This window comes from Hyposmocoma kahamanoa, unplaced genomic scaffold, assembly GCF_003589595.1.
Source record: "Hyposmocoma kahamanoa isolate Upper Pololo Valley unplaced genomic scaffold, ASM358959v1 78, whole genome shotgun sequence".
In the NCBI taxonomy this organism is placed as follows: domain Eukaryota; kingdom Metazoa; phylum Arthropoda; class Insecta; order Lepidoptera; family Cosmopterigidae; genus Hyposmocoma; species Hyposmocoma kahamanoa.
The window spans coordinates 16015391-16041170 of record NW_020653945.1 but is presented as its reverse complement, the minus strand read 5'-3'; the positions used below and the strand labels follow the sequence as shown (position 1 = coordinate 16041170).

The 25780-nt window shown below is 34.5% G+C and overlaps 1 protein-coding gene across 3 annotated transcripts in view; it reads left to right on the top strand.

Moving 5' to 3' along the window:
- The first annotated feature begins 6543 nt into the window (after positions 1-6543).
- Positions 6544-25780, top strand: part of LOC113232721 (diuretic hormone 45) — a 170909-nt gene continuing 151672 nt past the window's right edge. Inside the window, exon 1 of one of the 3 annotated variants that reach the window (XM_026467500.1) lies at positions 6544-6839. The gene's annotated coding sequence lies outside the window, so the exon portion shown is untranslated. The remainder of the gene's footprint in view (positions 6840-25780) is intronic. The other 2 variants (XM_026467499.1, XM_026467496.1) reach the window with 2 other exon arrangements.

Here is a 25780-nt window from a genome sequence, read left to right as displayed (position 1 = left end):
ACAGCAAAACATCTAATTAAAAACAAACGGAATCACATTTCATCGGTAATTAAATATTAAATATGTAATTTTTCAATTTTCGTCCATTATAGCAAAGTTCAAGCGAAATAGGTCGATTTGAAACAATTGACGACACCTTTCAATTGTTTAGAATTCGGGCTGGCCAATCGGAGCGCAGTTGTCACCTTAATGATATGGCAGAATAGTTTTCAAACAAATTCAATGACATTCCCCTCTATTTCTGCTTATATACTCGATGTTTCACCAGCACCCTTACTTATGTTGTAGTTTTTGTTTAATAAAAATTAAATTAAGTACTGTATATGTGATTGTGACCTATAAATTTTGTAATTGCAAAAGTTTGAATATGATTTCACTCAATGACGAAAATTTATCTTTTTAACTGTTGGAAAACCTTTTTGCTGACACATCTTATAAAATATGTAGGTTGGCTGTGATTATTTCGAATTTCGATTTAAGTTTTTAGTGTTCCCTGCCACGGCAACTTACAGCATAAATACATTGTTTTCCTCACATCTTCTGTAGTTTTATATTTTTTGTCGAAATTTTGTGGGATAGAAAACTCCTGTGCTTACATTAACTCGCAAAGCCTAGTAGGTATCAGCTTTTTTACTAAGCCCGATAATCTAGATGGGGCACAGTTTTATTTCTTGAAATCCAAGCTTCTGAGTTATCCCAGTTTTACGGAAACAGACAAATATAAATTATTTACGAAGCTTTTAAATATCGATAAATCATCTCTTCAAATATGTAGCTTATATAAACAGTTAAGGTAAACTTTGTAAATAATGTTCTGATGTCAGGTAAACGGTGTTCTGATATCGACATAACGAAATATTCCATGATTCTAAAATAGAATATCGCTACGTAACCATGACGGGATATTAAAGTTATCTGCTAAGATAAAGTTTGAATAGTAGTTACAAATCGACTAACGAGAAAATTATATATGTATGTCGAGATTTTAGGTTTTCGCGATTGTTAAAAATAGAAAATGAAACCACTCGCCAATTTTGTTAGTACACCATTTTCGTCAACTGGTCAATTTCTGTAATTTTCCAATGCCATGTAAATCTTTAACTTGTCGATTTGCCCATATCGTCATTTTCTCTGATCAGTCATTTAAAAAATCGGCAACTGGGCAATATTAAAAATGTTCAGTCAGGAAAAATACATATATTTTTGGGTAATTAAAAAAACTTATGTGAGTGACAATTCGAAACATTGTCTTTATTAAATATATAAAAAGAAACCTCCGCTGCGAAAATTAAAAAAAAAACTATAATAATAAAAAATCGTTCGTTAAAGATTAGATTCAGGGATGAAAAAACTATATGAAAATGCCCGTGTAAATTAATAATCTTTATTATTTTACACGTTTCATATTCTGATAGTACATATTTGTGCTAATTCACATAGGCATTTCTTTATAATTTGATCATCATCATCATCAGTCAGTATTGTCGAAATGAAGTTCAGGACAAAAAGTTTTCATATAGCAATTTCATAATAAATCGTCGGTGTAAAGTGATACCTACAGATTGATCATTTGTGTAAATTTTTGCTTAAATAAATGAAACTAAAATTCTTGGCTTGTTTGAAAAAAAAAAGAAATATATACGTGATTTAGATCTGAAAAAATTGTTTCATTTCTTAAATGATATATGGTCAAAGTTCCTTATAGCTCGAATAGCTGTAAAGCTTGCGCGCGTAGTAGGTACTGTTATACTTTTAACATAAATAAAATTTACAAAGAAAAGTTAACAGCGCGAAACTAATTTACCGTTGGATTCTATGTAGCATACATACAAAAGACTTCAACGCAAGCTTTATAGCAAACGATTTGGATTTATTTTGCAATTGATCTTTTTGTATGTTAAGTAGACTTTCATACTTCATCCAGGGATGCCGTCGTATGGGTCGGGTCGAATTTACCTATTTCTGCTGGCAACCAGTAATGTGAGCATTATTACTGTATTCGGGTTTGGATGGGTAAGGGTGCTGGTGAAATTACAGATACATACATGGGACTTGTCAACTTATGTCTCAGGGGACGGGCGCAGTGGCAGCGCTCCTAAGATCTTTTCCACCGGCGAGGCGAGACGAGACGAGACGAGGCGATAATTTAAATCTCGCCTACTTATTTCCATCAAAAATTGCCATCGCGAGCACTCGCGAGCTCTCGCGATCACGCGCTAGGGTTATGGATAGTGAAGAAACAGTGCTGTTCAATTCGTCAAGTCATAAACACCCGGCTAATGTACCATGTCCCGCAAATTCTTATTATTAAATATGTTAACGGAAGAAAAATCAGATGAAGATACTGCAAGAAGAAATAATCATGTTGTATAATATAAACTGCTTGTATCCTCTAAGATAAAATAAATAAATAAAAAAAAATAACTTTCGAAAATAACTTTTTTTTATATAATCTTTTATCGCGCGAGCTCGCGCGATATCGTACGAGATATCGTGAATCGTGTTTCCGTTGCAGAGTTAATAAAGAGTCTATGCAGGCAGCAATACGGTTCAATGTTACATCAACAAATATTTCAAATTCGTCTTGTCCTTCCTCGTTAATCCCGACCATTCCACCAAAGATGCGCTAGGAGAGAATTGATATTTTGCCATTCAAGTTTTGAAAGTAGTCTCGCCTCGTGTCGTCTCGCCGTGCCGGTGGAAATACTCCCACAGCGGCATTGCAATGGCTATGGATAGGCGTGTCGCTTACCGCCAGGTTTGCCATCCCGTCCTTAGAGGATTAAGATCCCGTCACTTGGTATTGTTAAAAAACAACTCGCATGGGGCTGTCACAGCATCAACATGTTAACGACAACACATACGTATTGTCTTTAAAATACTATGGGCTATTCCTAGAGATACTAATCACAGAACACGCAATAAGAAATAATAGATAAAGCCTTCATAATAAATAATAAACACAAGGTCTTGTGGAATATAGCCTAATTGTATCCAAATTGCGGTACATTAAAAGACCTCGCTAGTGGAGATTTGTGGAATATAACCCAAATTACATGATGAATCTGAGGGGCACTGCCACTGCACCCGTCACCTTGAGACATAAGTTGAAAAGTTCCAAGTGCATCTAACTTCACCAATACCCTTTAATAAAGCAGAAATAGTTAAGGCGGCAGTCTTTCCCTAGACGAACTCTTTCAAAAGGAACTATAAACATTTACTCCCTTGAGTCTTTTCAAGAGTTATCCATCATTTAGGTGTGCATGCTTCATCTTCGACCTCGTCGTCATTTTCGTGGAGATGAAGGTCAAATGCACACTTATCTTTAATAAAAAAAAAAGCTATAAAGACCCCGAAACGTTGGCATGTTTGGCGGATCTAAATAATATTATTTAGATCCAATAAAAAAATATCAAGCATTTTGAAAAGTGACAATTTAGAAAGCTTGCTGTCTATTTTTGCTTACCAGTGACACAATACGTGAACTGATAATCATGAAATGGTAGAACCTTGAAACGTCATTGTCGAGATCAATCGATATTTTGCCTAGTCGCATAAAAACCGTAGTAAACTAATCGATATTTTGCCTAGCCGCATAAAAAACCGTAGTAAACATTTCCTAAGTTCCTAAGATTAGATCAGTAACACAGTATAATAAAACAAGTAGTCCAACTCCCTCATGTTTGGCGCGCCACATCACTCGGAGTGTAGGGCTGTCAGATTATTGATTCAGTTGTAACACAGTATTCTCATACATATTGATATTTTTATACCAGAGTCGTAGATGGTATCTCGATTATGAGAGTATGATTATGAAATAGAAATTGAGTGCTGAACATTTCTGAATTTGAGACACTCTTCTTCAAACATTTATATACAGCAATAAACATTGTCTAGTATAGGACGTCATTGTTTAAACATCGAGCGAAAGCTTCATTTCTATAATAAAAGGTGCGTGTGACAACCCGTGCTTTGCAACTCGAGTGCACCGCAAGATACTGCGATTGTGTACACGCCGTGTAACGTGCCCGTACGTTTACAATTCGCGCTACTACGTTTATATGGAATTACATTACTTGTCTTATTATATCTATGTTAGTAATTTGTAATTTGATCACATACGTTTTATAGATAAGTAGATCTACTTATCTACTATCTAACCGTATTCACGTGACTGCAATGTATGTAGGCTTCAAAAGAGTCTAAATAGTGGAAATGGATCTCGGATCTGTAATCGCGTATATTATTTGTTTTTTTTTTTCAAATAAACCAATGTTCGTTTATAAGTTTTGCTTGAATTGTGTCTACTGTTTGTACAAATAAATGAAAAAAACAAGTTTCCGGCTCTATAAAGGTCCCAAATCCTCCGTGTTTTATGTGCATTTAGTTTAAATTTTTGTTCTTTTTGGGCTTTTTGCTATTGGCCAAAACAAGTACGATTTAGACATAAAAGAAAATGGAAGTGAAACAGATTGTTTGTATAATTATCCTGTACATTTTACACTTGGTAAAAACAACAATACGGTAAACATTGACGCCAAAGTTGCTACCGCTACGCTAAAATATCCTTATTTAGTTTATTAACACCCTTTTTGATAGGTTAAACTTGAATCATTGATACTTCGCAAAACATCAATGTGTTAGACATTGACGCCTAAGTTACTACCACTACACTTAAATGTCTTTACTTAACTTGTTATCTTTTGAAATTCAGAAATACAGCTCATAGGGTTTTCTGAGACATATTTTCGAAACACAATTAAACATCAACTTTGTATACAAGCGGGTTTACTGATAATTTTATAGAGCGGTAGTTAAGTTGAAACTCAGGCAATTAGAAGATGTATAAAGTACGCGCACGGGATCTGTTTATGTTTATGATGCCCTTCATTTACTTGTCGCCTTGAGCGCTGTAAACTTTGAATTCATATAAGACCTACCTACCTTAGTAGGTTACACCTATATACCTTAAGTTTGAAATGATAAAGTGGTGCAACTTGAACATAGCATACGAGTAAAACAAAATGTGTAGATTTATACTTGTGCAAATAAATCGTACCTTGTATAAAATTATAAAACATATAGTTGAAGCCATTTAATTCAGTTATAAAAAAGCCACTTGCGATCCAACATTATTAAAGGGGTTCCTTACACTTACTGATGTGCTTGATCGCAACTTATAGCTACCATTGTAAATTTTGTTAATTTATGTTATTGTAGTACTATTATTTTGTGTTTTATTTTCACTTTTATTATTGTAATTATTATTATTTAGTAATCAACATTGTTATTTTGCTGGGCGTGTTGGTGAAGTTGTAAGTTCGCAAGAGTTTTCGTATAAATAAATACATCACAAGTGATTTAATTACATTTAAGTCATAAAAATAGTATGAACTACATGAAAAAAGTTATGTTTATGTGCAATTTTATAACTCTTCTATTTAACAATGACAAAGTTGTCGACTAATTTCGTTCGCAGAATCTTTAAAATTCTTCTAAAAACTTGTCATTTTGCAGATATATCCTTTACATTACACTAAGGGCGCGAAATATTTTTACACAAAATACACACTCACGCACACACTCCATTATACGTACAGCTAAATCACAACAACATACAATACGTAACGTCGTCGTCGTTTCGTACATTATTGTATCAAATAACATTGATAATGTGTCTACTTATAGACCTTTGTACGAGTATACTCTCACTATATTTATTTGGGAGTTCACGTCAATCGGCGTAAAGGAGGATAAAATTTTCTAATGCATATTATAATCCTAATTGAATCGAGCTGAAAATACGGGCAAACCGACAGAGTAACGAGCTTAATTGATTAAAATACACCTGCATTAATTGCGGCACAAATTGCCATGTCTTGTACCGTTAATATTTTCACCTCTGTATTACAAAACCTATGATCTTCGCTTGTCGAAATTCTAGCGCCATCAATTTGTTCGTCATATAATGGGTTCAAACAGGTATTAGTATCTATCTTTTAACTCCAGATAAAACTAGGGTACATTTAAGCCTTTCAACTTTTAACTCTCATTTCTGAGATCGTAAATCAACTCAATAGCACTATTTGAAACTGCTTTTTAAGTGACATATTACATATTGTCTTATCCTTTATATAGTGATGACATAAAGACATTGTAAAAGGATTGAACAAATAGAAGAAGTAGGTCGTAGATGGGATTTGGACTCTATTTTCATTTCGAAGCAATTGCGAACTAAACGACATTTGTGTGATTGCGGCATCGAAAGGTTTGCGTGTTAAATTTGATGTTATGTCGGCGAATACACACATTTTACGATTTTTTTATGTAGATATTTGGTAAATAAGATGGCGTACTTACCGTAAAAGTTCCCAAATGTCCGTTAGTGTTAACTTAGAATGTAAGAAAGTTTGAAATAACGTTAGGGATTCTGATGGTTCCAGGAGCTGGTGGTGGGAAGTGGTAACAAAGCACCGCCCAACAGATTGGTGGTGGCCATGGCAGGGGCGGTCATTGAAGAGAGTGACATGAATGGCAGTGGCGCATGCGTGCCCGCGCGCTCTGCGAGATATAAGCACGCACCTCGCACCAAGCGCCGCATAACTTTGGCGCGCCCAAACGTTCCACGAGAACTTGGCGAACGACTTACACTACTGTCTACTGTCATCACTTTATTTTCCAAGAAAAAAATAATTTATTTAAAACACCCAAGTCCTTTAGTGAGTTGTGATCCAGTTTTGAGTGCATATATTTTTTTCTAAACACTTTCCGGGAACTTTTGAGATTCGTACTTTTGTTAAAGTTTGCGCTGCGAACCGACACTCCGCGGTACTGGGAAGGTAAGTGGCAAATTTATTCAATTTGTTAACTGATGTCACGAATAGAACTATTGTTTAAAGATAACTTATCTGTATTTACGTCAAAAGGTTATATTTGGTGTGTTACGGTAGATATAAGTAATAATTACCGAAACAATTTGAAAGTTTGTCTTAGCGCTCTCGGTTTCGTAATTTTGTTTTCTAATTTTGTAATTTTAACTTTGGAATAAAATTCCTCAAGCTCAAAGGATATTTTCGTTATGGTTGCCAAGTTTTTCTCTCCTCAGCTACGTTCATATTACACTTATTATAACCAGAATTACACTGTAAACCAGAGTGTTACAAAAACTGCATATTCAATTCCAGTGTCGTGGCTAAGTTAAAGTGCTTAACTATCGATTTCCTATAGAAAAGTACCTACTACGCATATCATGAATAAATTAAAGATCGCCAATTTTTAAGTTACTTTGGGTAAGTTAATAAAGTCTAAAGAGATATACACATATCTTCAAGTGAATTTATGGCAAAATAAAAGTAACTTTTTCAACGGTTACTTCATTATATTTTAAAATAAAAATCACAATAAGGGAAAATAACAAACACAAGGAAATATAATTGAGACAAATTATTTAATTACCTACGTATTTATTTAAGGAAGGAAACTTTCATCTTCCTTCTCTAAAAATCGCACTTTAAATAAAAATAATACGTTAGTACCATAAATAAATATAAATATAGATGTAAGTAATTTAAAAAATATATTTTTTATTTCTATTAAAATATAGTAACAAAAAAAATATATATAGTAAAAAAGTCTTCCGTTGGAAAAAGCAGATCTATGCGGGCACACGAAGTACTTAAGTATGTACCTATATATTTATGAAACATTACACCCCGTCTTTCAACTTTGATATTTATACTCCTTTTAAGTAAAATATATTTTACTCAAAATTATTGCAATTGCAACATACAAGCATCCAACCAAATTCTGTGAGCTGCACTTACCGACGGAAGCTAGAAACTTGACGCTTCCATCTCAATATTCGATTTTTAATTCGGGACTTAATTACGTATAGGATATGGTTGAGATCATGGACGTTGCAATATGTCCGAAACGTCGAGGTAATTAAAATATGTTTTATACGTGATTAAGTCCCGAACTAAAAATCAAATAATGTGTGAAAATCATTCAGTGAATATTTCTTTGTTGTATGAATTTGAAATTGAATTCAAACTTTCTAAACCTGCTGCGACACTCTTTTTACTTAATTGTTTCTTCAAAATACTTGAAGATAATAAAAGACTCAGCTTAGCATATAATTATGCAAATGATTTCGGATTTAAGGGATTAATGTACTACTAAGTAATGAAAAATTTTAAACGCAGAAATTTTAAATTTAATTTTGTTTTAATTTCTTTAATTCGCGGAAAAAATAACAGTAGAGAAACTTTTGCGACTAATTCGTAGTACTTAGTTCGTTAACGGATTTTCTCTATTACCCGATTAATTCATAGAAAAAAATATTTTTCTTATTTTTCTGTCTGATTTCACATTCAAATTAATACGGAGAAACTACAGTCTTCCCATTTTATAATTTTTTAAAACTAAATCTACTATTAACGCGAGCACACGTGTAGTCCTACTTATAACAGAAATAAAAACGAAGTAGGTTTGTCGAATACCTGTATGTTATAAAGAATAACAACATATCAAACCTAAGCAAAATTTGCTGTTGCTTGAAATTAATTCACAGACCAGCAGGGCTATAAAGGCCGCATAGGCAGAATCATAATATAATAATTGACAATTCATATTGACAATGACAATTCATTTTCAAACACTCTGCAGTGTACGCGATTAAAAAAATAAGGAAACTTTCAGACGTCGAAACCACTAGATTGGTTTACTTCAGCTACTTTCACATGACATACGGCATTTTGCTTTGGGGTAATGCCGCCAATCAATAGAATCTTTGTCCTGCAGAAACGTGCAGTTAGGGCAATTTACAATCTGGGCCCCAAAGTATCTTTCAAAGATAAGTTTAAGGAAATTAACATTCTTACACTAGCCTCATAGTACATTTATGAAAATGTAATTTATGTTAAAAGGAATAGTAATTTCTTTATGAAAAATAGTGACAGACATAACATTAATACGAGGAATAAAAATAAACTAGCTTTTCTTGATAGTCGTCTCCACAAAGTCAAAAAATCATTTAAGGGGCAATGTATACGCTTCTATAACAAGATTCCGGTTGATATACAAAATTTGCCTTTCACGAGGTTTAAAACTATAGTGAAACAAAAACTTTGTACTAAAGGTTATTATACAACTTCTGCGTACTTGGATGACAAAAATCCGTGGTAGTAACCCGTTTAGCTCATGGAGGTAGTCTCGGTCTCTGATGTTTCAAATAAAAAAAAAATATTGTAAATGTTATTTACAAAGAGCAACCCCTAGAGTTTCTTGCTCATTCTTCTCAGGGGAATCTGCCTTACGAATGAGCGGTAGAGTTTAACCATTGTGACGATTTCAAGTGTAATAATGCTCACCTATGAAATAAATATTATTTTGAATTTTGAATTTGAATTTGAAACAAAACAAAAAACGCAATTCATCTATTTGACAGTGTTCAATGGAGACCTCCATGTATTGTCAATTAATCAATATTATGATTCGGCCAATACGGCCTTTTTAGCCCTGCAGATGGGTATTATAAAAATGTAAAAAAAATAATTTTTCTTTTTGCTCTGTCTGATTTGCCATTCAAATTAATACGGAAAAACTACTGTCTTCCCATTTTATAAAATTTTTAAACTAAATCTAGCACATGTGTAGTCCTACTTCTATCAGAAATAAAAACGAAGCAGTTTCGTCGAATACCTGTATATAATAAAGAATAACAACATATCAAAACCTGAGCAAAATTTGCTGTTACTTGAAATTAATTAACAGAGCAGGTGCGTATTATAAAAATTAGAAAAATATTTTTTTATTGCTCTGTCTGATTTGACATTCAAATTAATACGGAAAATGTGTAGTCCTACTTCTAACAGAAATAAAAAGGAAGCAGTTTTGTCGAATACCTGTATGTAATAAAGAATAACAACATATCAAAACCTAAGCAAAATTTGCTGTTACTTGAAATTAATTAACAGAGCAGGTGAGTATTATGAAAATGGCAACGTTCACAGAATTTTTTAATGAAAGCAAATTTTATGTCATCGGATGGTCAACTTTGCTTGTTAGTCGACTGTGTTACACGTACATTACCTAGCGACTTTTATTTTATAAAGGTTTTCCATCAATTGTGGGTAGATTTTGACAGATCATAGCGGCCATGTTGTTGAGGCTGCTTTTGTCAAATCTGTTGTATAAGTTCCAGTCATTAAAGACGGATCATCATGGCAAGTTAAAGCGTGTAACAACACGTGCAAATAATAAATATTTATTATCAAAATTTGTGTTCTATTGTGGCAACGATGCGCGCGTAATATACTACCTTGGGTTCTCCTGAACGCTCACGAGCACCGGCGATGTTTACGGCAGATATTGCGTTTTGTTAACATAAGGGGGTTGGCTGATGGTTCACTGGGACGGTCGACTCGAATTTGGCCACGAAACGTGAGATAATCGACTGGGGAAGGATGACTACATAAACCGTAAAAGGGGCGCAACACGCGCATCGTTTCTCACAATAGAACACCCATTTTGATTATAAATTTTTATTATTTACACGTGTTGCTGGACACTGTAACTTGCCATTTATATTTGTCTTTAATGACTGTAAAATAAACAGAAGATTTGACAAAAAGAGTCTCAAAAACAAGGCCGCTATGAACGGTCAAATTCTACTCGCTCTTAATGGAAAACCCTTTGTTTATACAACGTCGATAATAATATTAGATTTCTTTGTAGTGTGTTCATAGTTGAACCCATTGAAATGTAAAATAATATAAAGCCTGTAAATAAATAAGTGTAACTAATGTTCCCATGCTTAGTTTCAGCTTTAATAGCAGTAGAGCTCTTTCTGAAAGAGTTCTTCCAGGAAAGTACTCCCATAGTATCCCCTTACCTATTTCTGCTGCCAAGCAATTATGTGAGCATTACTGCGTTTCGATTTTGCAGGGTAGGGTACTGGTGAAATTACAGGCGCATGGGACTTGTCAATTTATGTTTCAGGGTGTCAAAGTTAAGAACTTAAATACAGTATCTCATTTTGTTATAACATCAACTTAATGCAAATTTATATAAAAAGGTTGTGTGAAAGTTGTAGAAAAAAAAAAACTTTTAATGTTTATGGTTTAGAGTGGAAGAAATGTTATACAAAGGATGTTAATTTCAAGACAGCTATAGTCTTTTTGAAATCCCTGTCAAGGAAATTTCTTTGAAAATGAGACAGTCATTTCTTTACAATTACTTTAGTAAGTATTTTCATTTTGAAAGAGGAATTAAATTTACAGTTGTGCATTAATTCAATAGGTAAATATCATTCAGTCTGGGTGACTGAATACGTGCTGTGACAGCAGTGTTAATGATATTCGTTTATGGACGTAAAGCCTATTTATAAAATAGGCAGCTATAGTTGGGATAGTATCGAAAAAATAATTTGATATATGCTTGGAAATATTTACTAAGATACGGTCCTGTTTGTTCATAACTCAGTTGTTCAGGTGACTATCAAGAGAAAACAAAAAGATAAAGTATTCCTGAAACTTCATTCCAATCAATTTACGTTAGCAGCAGTAGAGCTACTTGTGAAAGAGTTCGTCCAGGGAAGTACTGCCATCTTACCTATATCTATCGTCAAGCATTAATGTAAGCATTACTGCATTCACGGATTTGTTGGGAAAGGCTGAAAATAAAAGCACGTGGAACTTCTCAAACTATGTCTCAAAAAATCGCTTCCATTCCGTTCCGCCTCAATATAAAATGAACCGAAGGGTGCGAAATATTTTTCGCAGTCGCTAGTGCAACTATCATAGTACAAACAACACATAGTGGATCAAAATCGAATTGCACTTACGTTTTGCCACCGATACCTCAAACAGACGTATAGACTGGTATTATTTTTATACAAAATTGATACATGCTTGGTATAAACTCTCCTGTTGTTAACCGACGATGGTACCTACGCGTTTGTCTGAAAAATGCCTATTCACTGTAGCCTTGAATAGCCCTAAATTTGTATCTTTGGTGCAAAAAGGCCACAACTGCAAAAGTACAACTTTTCAGGAGAGAGGCTAATAGATTTTATGAACGAAATTTGTCGATAACTTTTTATACTATAGGTGATATTATTTTATACTATCGCACACAATCAACATAATCCCGCACTAGAGAAAGACCTGTATCGCGGGTGCCATGGACACACGCATAGACAATCACAAATTACACCGAAACTCACGAGAGAAATAAATGTAGGCCAGGAACGGCATGGTAACCGTTCGCCCACAGAGGCAGTTAAATAGACACACGCTTGGCTACAATCTCATCTGATGTTAAGCGACGATGTAACTGACGATGGTACGCGTTTGCTTAAAAATGCCTATTCACTCTACCGTTGAATAGCCCCAAATTGTACTTTTCGGGAAACACAGATGCCGGTGGAGTATTCCATTTTTTTGTCGTACGCATCATAAAGGAGGAAGCAAAGTGCTTAGTGCGAATGGGTGGTATATCAACGACATAAGGATGGAGTGTTCCGGACCTTCTTGTCGACCGAAGGAGGAACGGTGAGGGTGGAACTAAATTGAAAAGTTCCTGCGCACACTCCCCGAAATGTATCTGATAGAAAACCGAGTTCATATTATGTTAATGACGTTCATATGCTTTCATATGACAAAAGCGAAATAAAAGCACTTCTGACGTCTGCTCACATGAACGTAGCTTTATTATAACAAGGGTACGATTTATATTATATAAAAAAGGAGATAATGAGTAGAGAATGTTCGCTTTTGTAATCTGAGTAAGATCATACGTCTTACTCAATTACGATAAGAATGATTAATAATTAATACGGTAATAAGCGACGAGATGGATGGTATGTCGTAGCAAAGAACAAAAATACGATTGCACCATTTCATGATACCACGTTTATTGAGCTGCACAAGCCATGATAGTGAGTTAGCCAACCATTTATAAAGATGATTGATAAAATTTAACGTTTTCGTTTCATGTAGTTCGTATTATTTTTATGACTTTTATGCGACAAAAAAGCAGTTTTGATATATAATCACTTATGGCTTTATATGTATAGGTATGAATAGAACTTCTCGGGTAACATAGAAGTTATATTGCTTTGTCGTACGCGTTAGGAAGAAGGAAGCAAAGCTCTGCGTACTAATAATGGGTATACCCACTAATAAGGATAGAATGTTCTGGGCTTTCTAGTCGACCAAAGAGAGAACGATGAAGTTGGAACTAATTTGAAAAAATGCAACCTGTATAGTAACTTTTTGACCTTTTCTTTACACTCTTAATAAGTACCGAGCTCTGTTGTCGCGACTGTTACACGTAGGAAATGTAACTATTTTTTCGAATCTAAATAGCATATATTTATTTTTTCAATATTTTTTATGTATATATTTTTTTTTATTTATTTCAGACAACATTTATGCTCTGGCCACACAAAGGCGGCCGCGCGTTTACCGCGCGTTTCAGTGTGGTAGGGTTCATATAAACTCGTACATTACAAAAATTCCCGCGCCCGGAACGCTTCCGCGGCCGCCTCTTTGTGGCCTGAGCATTAAGGTTAATTTTGACCTACCGCTTCACGAGTAGGGGCCGTGGCTTTGAATCCGGGCTCGCATTTCTGAGTGCTTCGGAATTTATATGCAAAATTTAATTTGAAATTTACCATGAGCTTTACGGTGAAGGGTAACATCCTGTTGAAACCTGCACGTCGAAGAAGGTTCACAACCTTCGGAAAACATATAAAGTTCCCTATCCGCATTGAGTCAGCGTGGTGGACTAGGGCCTAAATCCCTCGACTGGGAGAAAAGCCGTGCCCAGCAGTGGGACGTATTAATGGGTTAATGATGATACCTTTTAAACAACCTTATGATCTACAACCTCAGCACAAAGTACTAAAAAACCGACCTCAAAAGTCATTCATCCCCTAGTTTGCCACCCTTCGAGGTGGAATATTTTCTTCAAATTTATACCACTTCTGAAATACCCTCTTCCCAGCAAATAAAAATCATTAAAATCGGTTTACAAATGCCGGTTATCGCGTAACATACATATAAAAAAACACACAGTCGAATTGCGAACCTCTTCCGTTTTTTGAAGTCGGTAAAAAATGCGGCTTTTTGTCTGACATTGAGAGACAGCGTAGGGCGTTGCTTGGTTAGTTGCTCCGCATTCGGAACAATACTCGCTCTCTCGTATGGTCTTGTAACTAGTGTAACGTGTGTGCCGAAATAAATCCCGCATTACTGTAATTGCGCAGTGTTTCATTACCAAGACACAACACCTTACTGTCAAACCTTTTACACCTGCAGCCTATGGGTCAGCTACACACAGAAAGCTCTCACTTCTCTAAGAGTTATGTATAACAATATATTCCGAATGTAGTTGCGACTTCCTCGATTCTGTGCAGTCGGGAATGCATTTTGTCCATTCCTTGAACACTGAACGAAACTTCATGTGTCCCTGTTCTAAACAGAGTACATAATTATAAGATGCAATTATTAACATAATAATATTATTTTATTAATTAATATATATATATAATAATTATATATATAATAATTTATTTTTATTAATTATTAACATAGTGTAAGTTTTTCTTTGTTTTACTAACCAATATGGATGAATAATCAGAAGTAAAATATTTGGATTGAATATAAAACAAAAAATAAAATGTTAAACATCAGCCACATTGCAATATAGTTGATATTTGATTGCTATCCAGACTTATTTGTAAAAATGTATCTAAATAAAAATGAGATTTCTTCGGCCGAGAGTTGAACAACCAACGACCTCAGATGTTGCCTCAGAGGGGACGAAACACGTGTCGGGTATATTTTTGGTTGGTGTTTTTGTAACTGTAGTTGCGTTTGTGTTACATATTTTATTAATTTTATGCGGAGGCAAGGTGGGAAAATTAACTGCATGAAAAAAATATTCAACACGAATATTTAATTTACTTCCATTTTTATTAACATGGATTTCCGCAAAGTATAGCTTGATTCTACTAGTATGTAAAAACGTATATAACATATTTTTTCCATAAGCCTTAATGAAACTCATTAACGTCAGAGTTGTTTGCATGAATTTTATATAACAAGTCGTGAGGGACACGCTCGTCCATGGCAGTTGCAGTGCCAGTCAGAGCTTTAAATCGCAAAGATCTGAGGGGTATTGTAAGAATCTGCAGTATATAATTACTGCAGGATTTATATTGAATTATAAATAAAAAATGTATTGTAATTATACTGCAAATTTACTGAAAATGTAAAAATGACATGAAAAGAAGAAAAACAATTGTGATTAAACAAAAGAAACAAAAATAAATAAATTGCAAAGGAATAAAGAAGTATTCAACAAAAAAGAAATATGTATGTCTTTGACAGGTATTGTCCATAGATATAGAATTGTCATTGCGCCCGTCACCCTGAGATATAAGTTGACAACTCCACCTGTAATTTCACCAGCACCCTTAACCCTTCAAAACGGGAACGCAATAATGCTCTCATTACTTTCCTGGACGAAATCTTTCACAAGGAGCTATACTGCTACTAAATGAATGTCACAATTTTCTTATTGTAATATGCGTAATACGATTATACTATTGTAATTTGTGTAATCACTTCCCAAAGTTCAAATTTCGTTCGTGGATGCTACGACCATAGTTGAAGTCCTTGTTAGAAATTTCCAAAGTGATTTACCTGTATAGTGTCAATGAAACTTTATCAAACTGCATGTTAACTATTGATTAGCCAATTCTAAAGCACATTTAAAGTCGTCGATAAACTCGGGGTAATGGCTCACCATAGATTGAATATGTGAGTTTATGGCTAATAAACCTGCCTTTCAATCTCTGTTTACTTTGAAAATTGAATATAAATATTTAGTAGAAAATTTAATTAAAACAAAAAGTTCATTGTGGGTTATTAATGTTGTACGATAAATTGTAAATATCATAATTTTTAGAAGGATACTTTCGCATCCTTGATTTATGATTTTATTATAGAAATTTTTGTTAGCTTCACAACACACAACTTCGATAAATAAGATATAAAAATATGTAAAGTTTCAGTGTCAAGGTAACACAACCAAATTGTAAATATCGTAGATCAAATTTGAAAACATTGTAGAGATATAGTATACATTATAAGAAAATCATTTTAGTCGTCATTTTGTAGAGTCTTAATAGTCTTCTAGAGTCAGGAATACTTATTAAATTATCAGCACTGTTATGCGAATTTATTAATATCTTACTCCTAAAATGTTACAATATTCATTGTTTATAATAATAATCACTTATACCAATCTTCCTTTAAAAGTTTTTATTTACAGTTTCATTATCATAAAAAAGTGTGTGCACAGAATCTTCAAAATACTAAAGCAACCGGTACTGGAAATTAACTTTGTTGAATTCGATGACGTCATCGAGTCGTCTAACATCCTTACAGTGGCACTTCTTGTTATTTTATACATTTCATAGGTGTGTATTTATATATGTTTTTTCATTAGAGGTAAATTAACTACTAAAAATAGTTGTCTGCTCTACAATTTTATCCTCCTTATCTGTGTTCTTCGTTACAAGGAAATTTATGAACAAATGAATTTCATTTAACTGTAACAATCGAGAACTTTAGTAGCAGTAGAGCTCCTCGTGAAAGAGTTCGTCCAGAGTAGTACTGCCACCTTACCTATGTCTGCCGCCAAGCAGTAATGTAAACATTACTGCGTTCCGGTTTCGAAGGGTTAAGGGTGCTGGTGAAATTACAGCTATAAAGCAATGGAATTCTGGGACACTTCCCAGAACACAAAAGTTCATTTCTCAAAGTGGTCCGACCGAGAATCGAACCCGGGACCGAGCATTCAGCGTCCACAATGTAAATCGTTAGGCCACCGAGGTCGTCAGGTAATTAATTACATTCTTTTTACGAATATACTTATGAGTATAAACTTCTGTACTGCACAAGTAGATGTAGACATCATCACACACATACCTACAACGCTTTTCATTTCTCTACTAACCTCAGTACTTTCCCGTCTAGTCCAGGTTCTTATGACATAGCTGTTTCGAAACACGTCGTCATCTGCTTGTTATTCCACAGATAATGCGAAATTCATTGTATTATTATGAAACTATCTACAATGTGCTTGGTATTGTTTCAACAAAATTCATATTACGTTGAGATAGATACAAGGGTATTGTTTGGATGGGTTGGATTCTGCAATACGTACTGAAGATTTTAGTTGAGGTGACTTAAGTGCTATTAAAACGTGTTCTAAAACAACTACTGGTTCATTTGCACAATGTAACTATTTCAAATAATTGTGTACAATGAAATTTGTGCTAAACTTGCACAACAAAACAAGAATGGAAAATCTGGATAAAGTTTGTTAAGCTAAAATGCGGAGAAACAAATGTTGGCTAAGTGCGACCGGGAAACAATGGCTGGACTCTCTAGAGGCTTGAATTGTTTCTGCAACTACCGATTCACTATACATTTAGGGTGTATGTACTCCACTGGCTACTCGTTTTGTCATGCGATTCTCAAACCGTATACTCTATGTATACAATAGCTTTACGTTATCACATTTTCAATTTAATTATGTGTAGTACTTAGTCCTAATACTTAAATGGGCCATTTCAACTTTTGTTAATTTGAAATATGATACGGCACTAGAGCAAACTGTTACTTTAGATGATATTAAATTTAAGTTATTGCATGTTTCAGTAAGTTAATAATTGTGAAATATTATTGTTGTTACTAGTGTGTGGAGTTGGACGACAAATTGAAAATAGAACTCCTTATAAATTTGAATTATCATTTAATATAACGTAATATAACGTATAATAACGTATAAATTAATATAACGTGGCGAGCTCAGACATTTACTTTTCACTTATTATGCATAGGTGACTGCGGCAACGACATGAATCAAGTAAATTAAAAATTACTCTGAATAGTGCAAACCAAATTCAAAATATAAGGTGAAAACATTGTGGTTATTGAGAGACACATTCAATTTTAGATGCTTTGCTGTGACATCAAATCAATGGCTACTATGACCCCCATATACGTGACGATTTGTCTTTACGATCCGTCGTTACAGATTGATCGAAATGATGAATCGATAGTGTATGTTCATGTGGTTATCGTTAACGATTAACTTGAACGCCAGGAGAGTAGCAAATCAATACGATTATCGTGACGATCGATGGAAACGAGGATTCATCTGTATATGGGGGCCTTTAGATATGGCCGGTTTGACACAAAAGCACTATAATCCGTCATAAATTTGACGATTTTATAACAATGACACATTGGCCATATCGCCATTTTTTTTGTATAATTTTTATAATAATACTAAACTACCGTACATAGTTATTTTTACTTGACATTGGCAAAATCATTGATTATTTCGGTGGGGCCATAACATTTAAAAGAAGAAGAAGAACAATGACATAATAATGTGAACTTCGTGAACAAGAGATATAATTTTTATAATAATATTAAACTACCGTACATAGTTATTTTTACTTGACATTGGCAAAATCATTGATTATTTCGATGGAGCCATAACATTTAAAAGAAGAAGAAGAAGAAGATGAAACATGATCAGTGAAGTCAAGAATACATTTCAAAATTTATCAACTGACCTGTGACATATTTAAATAGGTGGTATAACATCATGGTAATAACTGAAATCAATTCATATTATTAATTAACAAGATCTGTCCCGAGAATAATGGCGAAAAGGCGCGAGGCAATTTATTATATTTATTAATTTTCTGATTAATTTCCGTAGATTAAATCAGGTGTATCTACTTATAATAAATAATATTACATTGATACACATTGGACAACAAATCATAAAATAATATACAATTGGAGATTTGGAAGGAGACCTAGAGGCAGGAATCCCAAACGGTGCTCAGCAGCGCACTCCACCTGGCGACTGAACGCAACCAATGGAGACAGACGAGTGTTAGGATAAAGTGGAGTCAGGATCCTCAGCAGTGAGGAAAAAAAAGGAGTAAGAAGAAGAATATACAATATAGCCTAAAATAATACAAAGTACACACATCAAAAGTGTCTAGGGATCAAGTACGTTTAAGAGTATTGCTGCAATTAGGGTTAATTATATTAACTTTTTTGTATCGCTATTGATACTTTTTAGTGAGTTTTAACATTTAAATAAGGAATATTGTTTAAAATTCGATAATAAGAAGAAAATCGATTGTCAATGTGGTTTTGTATAAAAATGAGTTATAGCGTTTTGACAAAATCATTACAATATCTGCATCGGAACCGAAACAATTTACATTATTATGGAGAGACGACATCATTTAACCCGAGAAGTGATGATGCGAGCCGTCGGAATGTTGGAAGCTGGTTCCAGGCAACGTGCTGTGACTTTCACTCTTAACACTACACAGAGCGTCATAAGTCGCCTCTGGACGCGCTATCGCATGACGGGCAGCGTGGCCGAGCGACATGGAGGACGATCTCGCATCACGACTCGCAGACAGGACCGGTATATCCAAAATACTGCTCGACGGAATCGTACCATGACCGCCATGATGTTGGTTACGAGGCTCCACAGCTCCTCAGGCTTGCTAATAAGCGATCAAACAATCCGAAATCGTTTACGTGAAGTAGGTCTGCGATCCCGAAGGCCGCTCAGAGTTTCACCTATTGCACCCTGCAATCGCAGGACCCGTTTACGATGGGCTCGCGAACACAGAAACTGGGAGGAAGAAGACTGGCGCTATGTGTGCTTTTCGGATGAATCCCGCTTCGGTATGAGACCGGATACAAGACGTACTCGAGTTTGAAGAACATCTGGACGTCATGAACGTTTGAGATATTGTCAGGAAGTTCATCCATATGGTGGGGGAACAATAATGATATGGGCCGGTATTTGGATCGGCGGAAGAACCGATCTCATTTGGATCAGGGGTAACCTCAATGCTCAAGTTTACGCAGAGAGGATTGTTTCAGATGTTATCATCCCTTTGCGAGGCCAGTTGGGTGATTCATTTCAACTAATGCATGACAACGCACGTCCACACACGGCTAGAGTCGTAACACGCATTCTTGCCGAAGCTCGTATCAACGTTCTGCCGTGGCCTGCTCAATCGCCAGACCTCAATCCAATTGAGGACGCATGGGATATGCTTCAAAGAAGGGCTGTGCCGAGTATGCATACCGTACATACTCTACAACAATATTTTGACTTGTTACAAAACACATGGGCGGCCATTCCTCAAAGTGATTTTGATGAACTCATCTTAAACATGCCAAATCGCTGTAATTGTGTGATTCGTGTTAATGGTGGAAATACAGATTATTAATTTTCTTATCTTTACAATAAAAATGAGCAAAATCATCATTTTCGCCATTTTTTTGTCATTTAATTGACGCCGTTACTTTGAGTTTTTTCCCACAATTTGCAAAAACATCAATTTTAGTTTATTTTAATTAAATATAGGGGTAAGCGGTTAAATAAAACATAAGCATTAAAGTAAGAAGTCGTCCTGGAAGACTGGATTTGGTAAATATTGCTTAAATAATTTTTATTTCAAAAATATTCACTTGATCCCTAGACACTTTTGATGTGTGTAGTTTATAACACTTGGACGACTTGATCGACTCTATAGTTTCGATGTGTCACATCATAGTTTATTTTTCCATCTGACGTAACTTTATCTTCTTAAGTTGTGAAAATAAATATTAAATTTATTTGTGAATCCAACAATAATGTATAATTTGTGGATTATAGTGTTTCTGTATGTTTAGTAGCCGCAGAGTTCCTTGTGAAAGAGTTCGTCCAGACAAGTACTGCCCTTACCTATTTCTGCCAGGCCCACGACATGTTCGTCCCGTTACTTGGTATCATAAAAAAGTATGTATGTATGAAGTAAAAGTAAGATAGTAAATATGCAGAGTAATTATTATAATTGACACAAACATTGAACAAATTCGATGAAAAATTCCTTCGATCCGGCTGGACTTAAGCCAGTGACATATTCGTCTAACACGGGCTATCGCTTTCCCAACTGAGCTACGGAACGAGTCAGCAGATCTTACGAATTTTTCACAGAAAAAGTGTCTGGTACGGTTTGCTGGAAGACGTTTGTTTCGAATCCAATCGGATCGAAGGATTTTTTTCTTAGTGTTCGATCTTTGTATTAATAATTATTACAAACGAGTTAATTTCACAAATTAATTGAATATTATCGTGGTCAAACATCGTGACGTGCAATAAACTTAAAAATTACAATTGTTAAAGCGACATCTCTAGTGAGCTGCTGGTAGCTGTAATCTTTTATAGATTTTGCATAGATGGCGCTATGGCAAAAAAGTCGTTTAAAACCAAAAACTAAGATCTGCAATCAGCACATAGAAAAAATTCTAAGGTTAGGTTAGGCTAGTTCGTTCCGTGGCTGACTTGGTATAGCGTCTGGCACTGTTTGCTGGAAGACATTGGTTCGAATCCAGCCGGATCGAAGGATTTTTTTAAATTTAGTGTTCGATTTTGTATTAATAATTAGTGAAGTACTTTCACAAAACATATATAAATAAATAAAATAATAATTGTTTTTTGATGTTTAACAAATATAATTTTAAGGATGCCGCTACATATTTAAGTCATCTTAACTTTGTCGACCTGTCATTTTAATCAAGCTAAAATATACGGAGTATAATATGAGTATAATTCATCAGGTAGACTGAGGCTTAAAACTGTTAAAAAGAAAGTGACGTATTTAGGGAGCGAAATCATTAGCGAAATCCATAAATGTAATTGTCGTAATGTGATTATTTTAAGCAATGGAAAACCCAGTCTCTGTCACACATGACTGACTATACGAGGGTGTTAATTATAATTTTAAGACTACATTAGGCGTTCAATCTTAATAATAAAATTATATTAAACACATGTAATAAAAATAAAGTATGGAGTTCTTAGGTTTTCGCGATTGTTACACATAGGAAATGAAACTCTTTTTCCGGATTTAAATCGCGTGTATTTATTTTTTCAAAGAATCCAATGTTTCGGGCCCTTTACAGGTCTCATGGTCACGATTGAGTCAACCGCAACAAAAATAAAGTAGCTGTTCTTGACAGTCGTCTTCACGAAGTCCCTAAATTATTCAACGGGCAATGTAAACACTCTATAACATTTAATGTTCAAAATTTGTCATTCACGAGGTTTAAAACTGTAGTGAAACAAAAACTTGATACTAAAGGTTATTATTAACCAGCTTCTGCCTACTAGGGTGACAAAAATCCGCGATAGTGACCCTTTTAGCTCTAGCAGGTAATGTAGATATATGTTGCAGGAAATAAATAGTGTAAATGATAAATTTGTACAAATGTTTATTTACAAAGAGAAACCCTTAGAGTTTTAGAGTATTTTACTTATTCTCCTCAAGGGAATATGCCTTACTAATGAGAATAAGAGTTTAAATAATATGACGATTTCAAGTGAAATTTGCTTACCTATGAAATAAAGATTTTTTTGACTTTTGACTTTGCAGCAGAAAATATTCGCCTGTTTTACTTTAGTAAAGCATTAAAAAAGAAGATTGTTGTGGTTCCGAGCAATTGTCTGTTGTGCTTGTGGATAAACTTTTAATCTCGAAAAATCTTGACCGTGGAAATTGTGTAGACGTTTTAATCACGCCGCTTCATTCTCCGCGACTTCTTGATAGGATTCGTGTCTTAAGTCTTGTTTATTTTACTGCATTGCTGAAAAAAAATTGGAAATAGATATTTTTTTATAATTATTGATACAATTATCGAAACTAAACAAAAATTCCTTTTACCTGATAGAAATCGAACAGTGACCACGCCAAACCAGAGCGATCGTCTATCTAATGCGATACAGGTCGAGTTACCAGATCCTACAAATTCCTCTACGAATTCCTAGTAAACAGTTATAGATCTTTGTATGTCTCACGACTCCCTTGTCTTGGGAAGCTCGGCTAAAAGATAAACAGTGTCCAAGACAAATATACTCGTCAACTACATCTAGCTAGGTGTTCCCAACAAAGATGGTGGGTTTTCGGCCTGGACGGTTGGACATTAGTTTTGGACTTGCTCATGTCAAGGCCGATAGCTAGTGAAGCCTTGTGCAGGGTTCCCTATAAGTAGTCCCAAATGACATTTTCCTGAAATAACGTTTGCTCGAATTTTCATAACCTCGAAAGTATGTTTGAGAGGAAAATGTTTTTTCTTTTAAACCTAACTTAACCTTACCTAACCGAACCTAATCGTGTCTTTGCCATAAACATCCAGCATATCCTGAAGCAACATAATTCCGGAAAAAAAATCGAGTTTGTGATAGGTTATCCTCGTGCAGGTCTTGGAGCATAGCTTGGGGATCAGCGGAGTTTCCAGCCATGACGATCAGCTGGTCTGAGAAACGCAAATGCTACATGCGGCGGCTATTGACGTAAATATCTCTCTCATTTCAATTGAGTATCTTCATTACGTCTCCCAGAACACTTGTGAAGAGTTTGGGAGAGATGATGATGAAAGTGTCAGATAGTACAACAATAATATTATAGTTTAGTTTTGGTAAATTTATTATGTTTTGTAAAACGTCATGGAACAAAAGTAGTCGTTTATCATGTAAGGCCTGGGAGGTTGTCAGTATATTACAAATAACCATTGGACCACGCCGTAATTTAACATATACGACTTCCCTCATTTGCAATTGACTTCGAGAATCGAGATTGCGAGAAAGAGCAAATGTAGACTATTTACTTACTTCTTCATGTTGTGCATATACTATTATATTAAGTGTGTATTATCTGGTATTTATTTCTATGAGTATTTCAAACCCGCATCTCAGGGTACTATGCACGTCCGCAAAGCCGTTGCGGTATTCGTTTACGAGTTTTCACATGTTCTAAGCTGAGTTTCCACGAGTTGTTCAAAGCTTGGACTGTACAGAATATTTACCTTTACCCTTTACCCTCCCGTATTTGCCCTGAGACAAAGTTGCAGATATAAAATTAATATTTTGGTACTAGCTAGTGATGCAGCAGTTTGATATAATATACAAGAACCGATATAAAAGCTCACCACCGCCTTTTGAATCTAATTCACTCCAATATGCACAGAAAGTTTGCACTTAAATTATGATTTGTAAATGACATAACCAGAAACTGAAAGAGGTAACTGTTACAGGCGATTCAGTGTGCGCAAAATTAATCAAAACACAGAATGTATTTTCTTTTTTACCTATATCGAAATATTTATTGAAGTTCATTCTGAATTCATAATATGAGCTAGAGCTATGTACCTACTTCATATAGGGTTGTGTTCGCCCTCTATAGATGAGTCAATGACATCCGTTTTATTAGTAATTTGAATTGTCTTTTTTATCATTAAATAAATGAAATATTACTTAGATTTCATTAAATTTTTATTGCATTGATATTCAATTAATTTTTGTGAAATTACTCCACTAGTTGGTTATAATTATTAATACAAAGACCGGATCGAAGGATTTTTTTCTGAGCGCTTTTCTGAGTGTTCGATCTTTGTATTAATAATTATAACAAACTAGTGGAGTAATTCCACAAAAAATAATTGAATGTCAATTCAATAAAAATTTAATTAATAGAGTGAATAGCAATATCTCTCGCCAGGACTGGTAGCTGTAAAGGTACTAACTGGGTGATAAAACTGTCATAGATTTAAAGAAAAATTCGTGAGGTCCGTTGGTTCGTTCCGTGGCTTAGTTGGTATAGCGTCTAGCACAGTATGCAAGAAGACATTGGTTCGAATCCGACCGGATCGAAGGAATTTTTTCTGAGTGTTTTTCTGAGTGTTCGATCTTTGTATTAATAATTATTTAGATTTTTCATTTTAATATTTTTTATCATAATTTCAGCAATAAACAATATGCAAGTTAGATTGTAGGACATACTGTTACGTACGTACTTAATGCTGTAGTGGCTCGCTGGACAGCGATGAATAATTTAAATTTAATAAACAACATTTAAACCTTTGTCAGTCATTGTCAGCGGGCCGCCAAAGCATTGTGTTTTTACCTATTTACGTAAAAAACACAAATTTCCTTTTAAATATACGTATATAATTTCAATACTTAACGTTGTTATAATTGTTCGCTCGCTCTAACAAAAATTGATTCAATTGTTGGGAATGGCGGGTTTTAGTTTTAGTACTTACAACTTTTACACAAATTAAATTTTTAGTTTTATATTGTTACGTTTTGAGTTTCTTAATTTTATTTGTTATCTACATGTTTAAGCTGATGGCTCTATAGCCAATGTTTAATAAATACAATATTTGTTATATTATCTGTTAGTACATGCCGTGGCTTAGTTAGCATATCGTCTGACACGGTTTGCTGGAAGTCGTTGGTTCGAATCCAGGCGGATCGAAGGAATTTTTTCTAAGTGTTTGATCTTTGTACTAACAAATAATTATTACAAATAAAATATTATTAATAAAATAATAATTAAATTGTTTTTTTTTAATTTCTTCCATTAAGAAAAAAAAAAGTTTTAAAATCATACAGTCATGTCTCGGTGAATTTTTCTTTTGTAAGGTTTAGGTCTGAAAACTCGGCGTTTTAATTAGATTTAATCTAAAAATTTTTTGACCTTTGTTTCTATTTTAAAATATTCGCGTGGTTTATAAGCGCCACACACCACTTGTTAGCACGAGCATCATAGTTACATTAAACGTGTCTGTATGGGGTTCGGTCAGCACGTCTCGGCATAAATACGTGT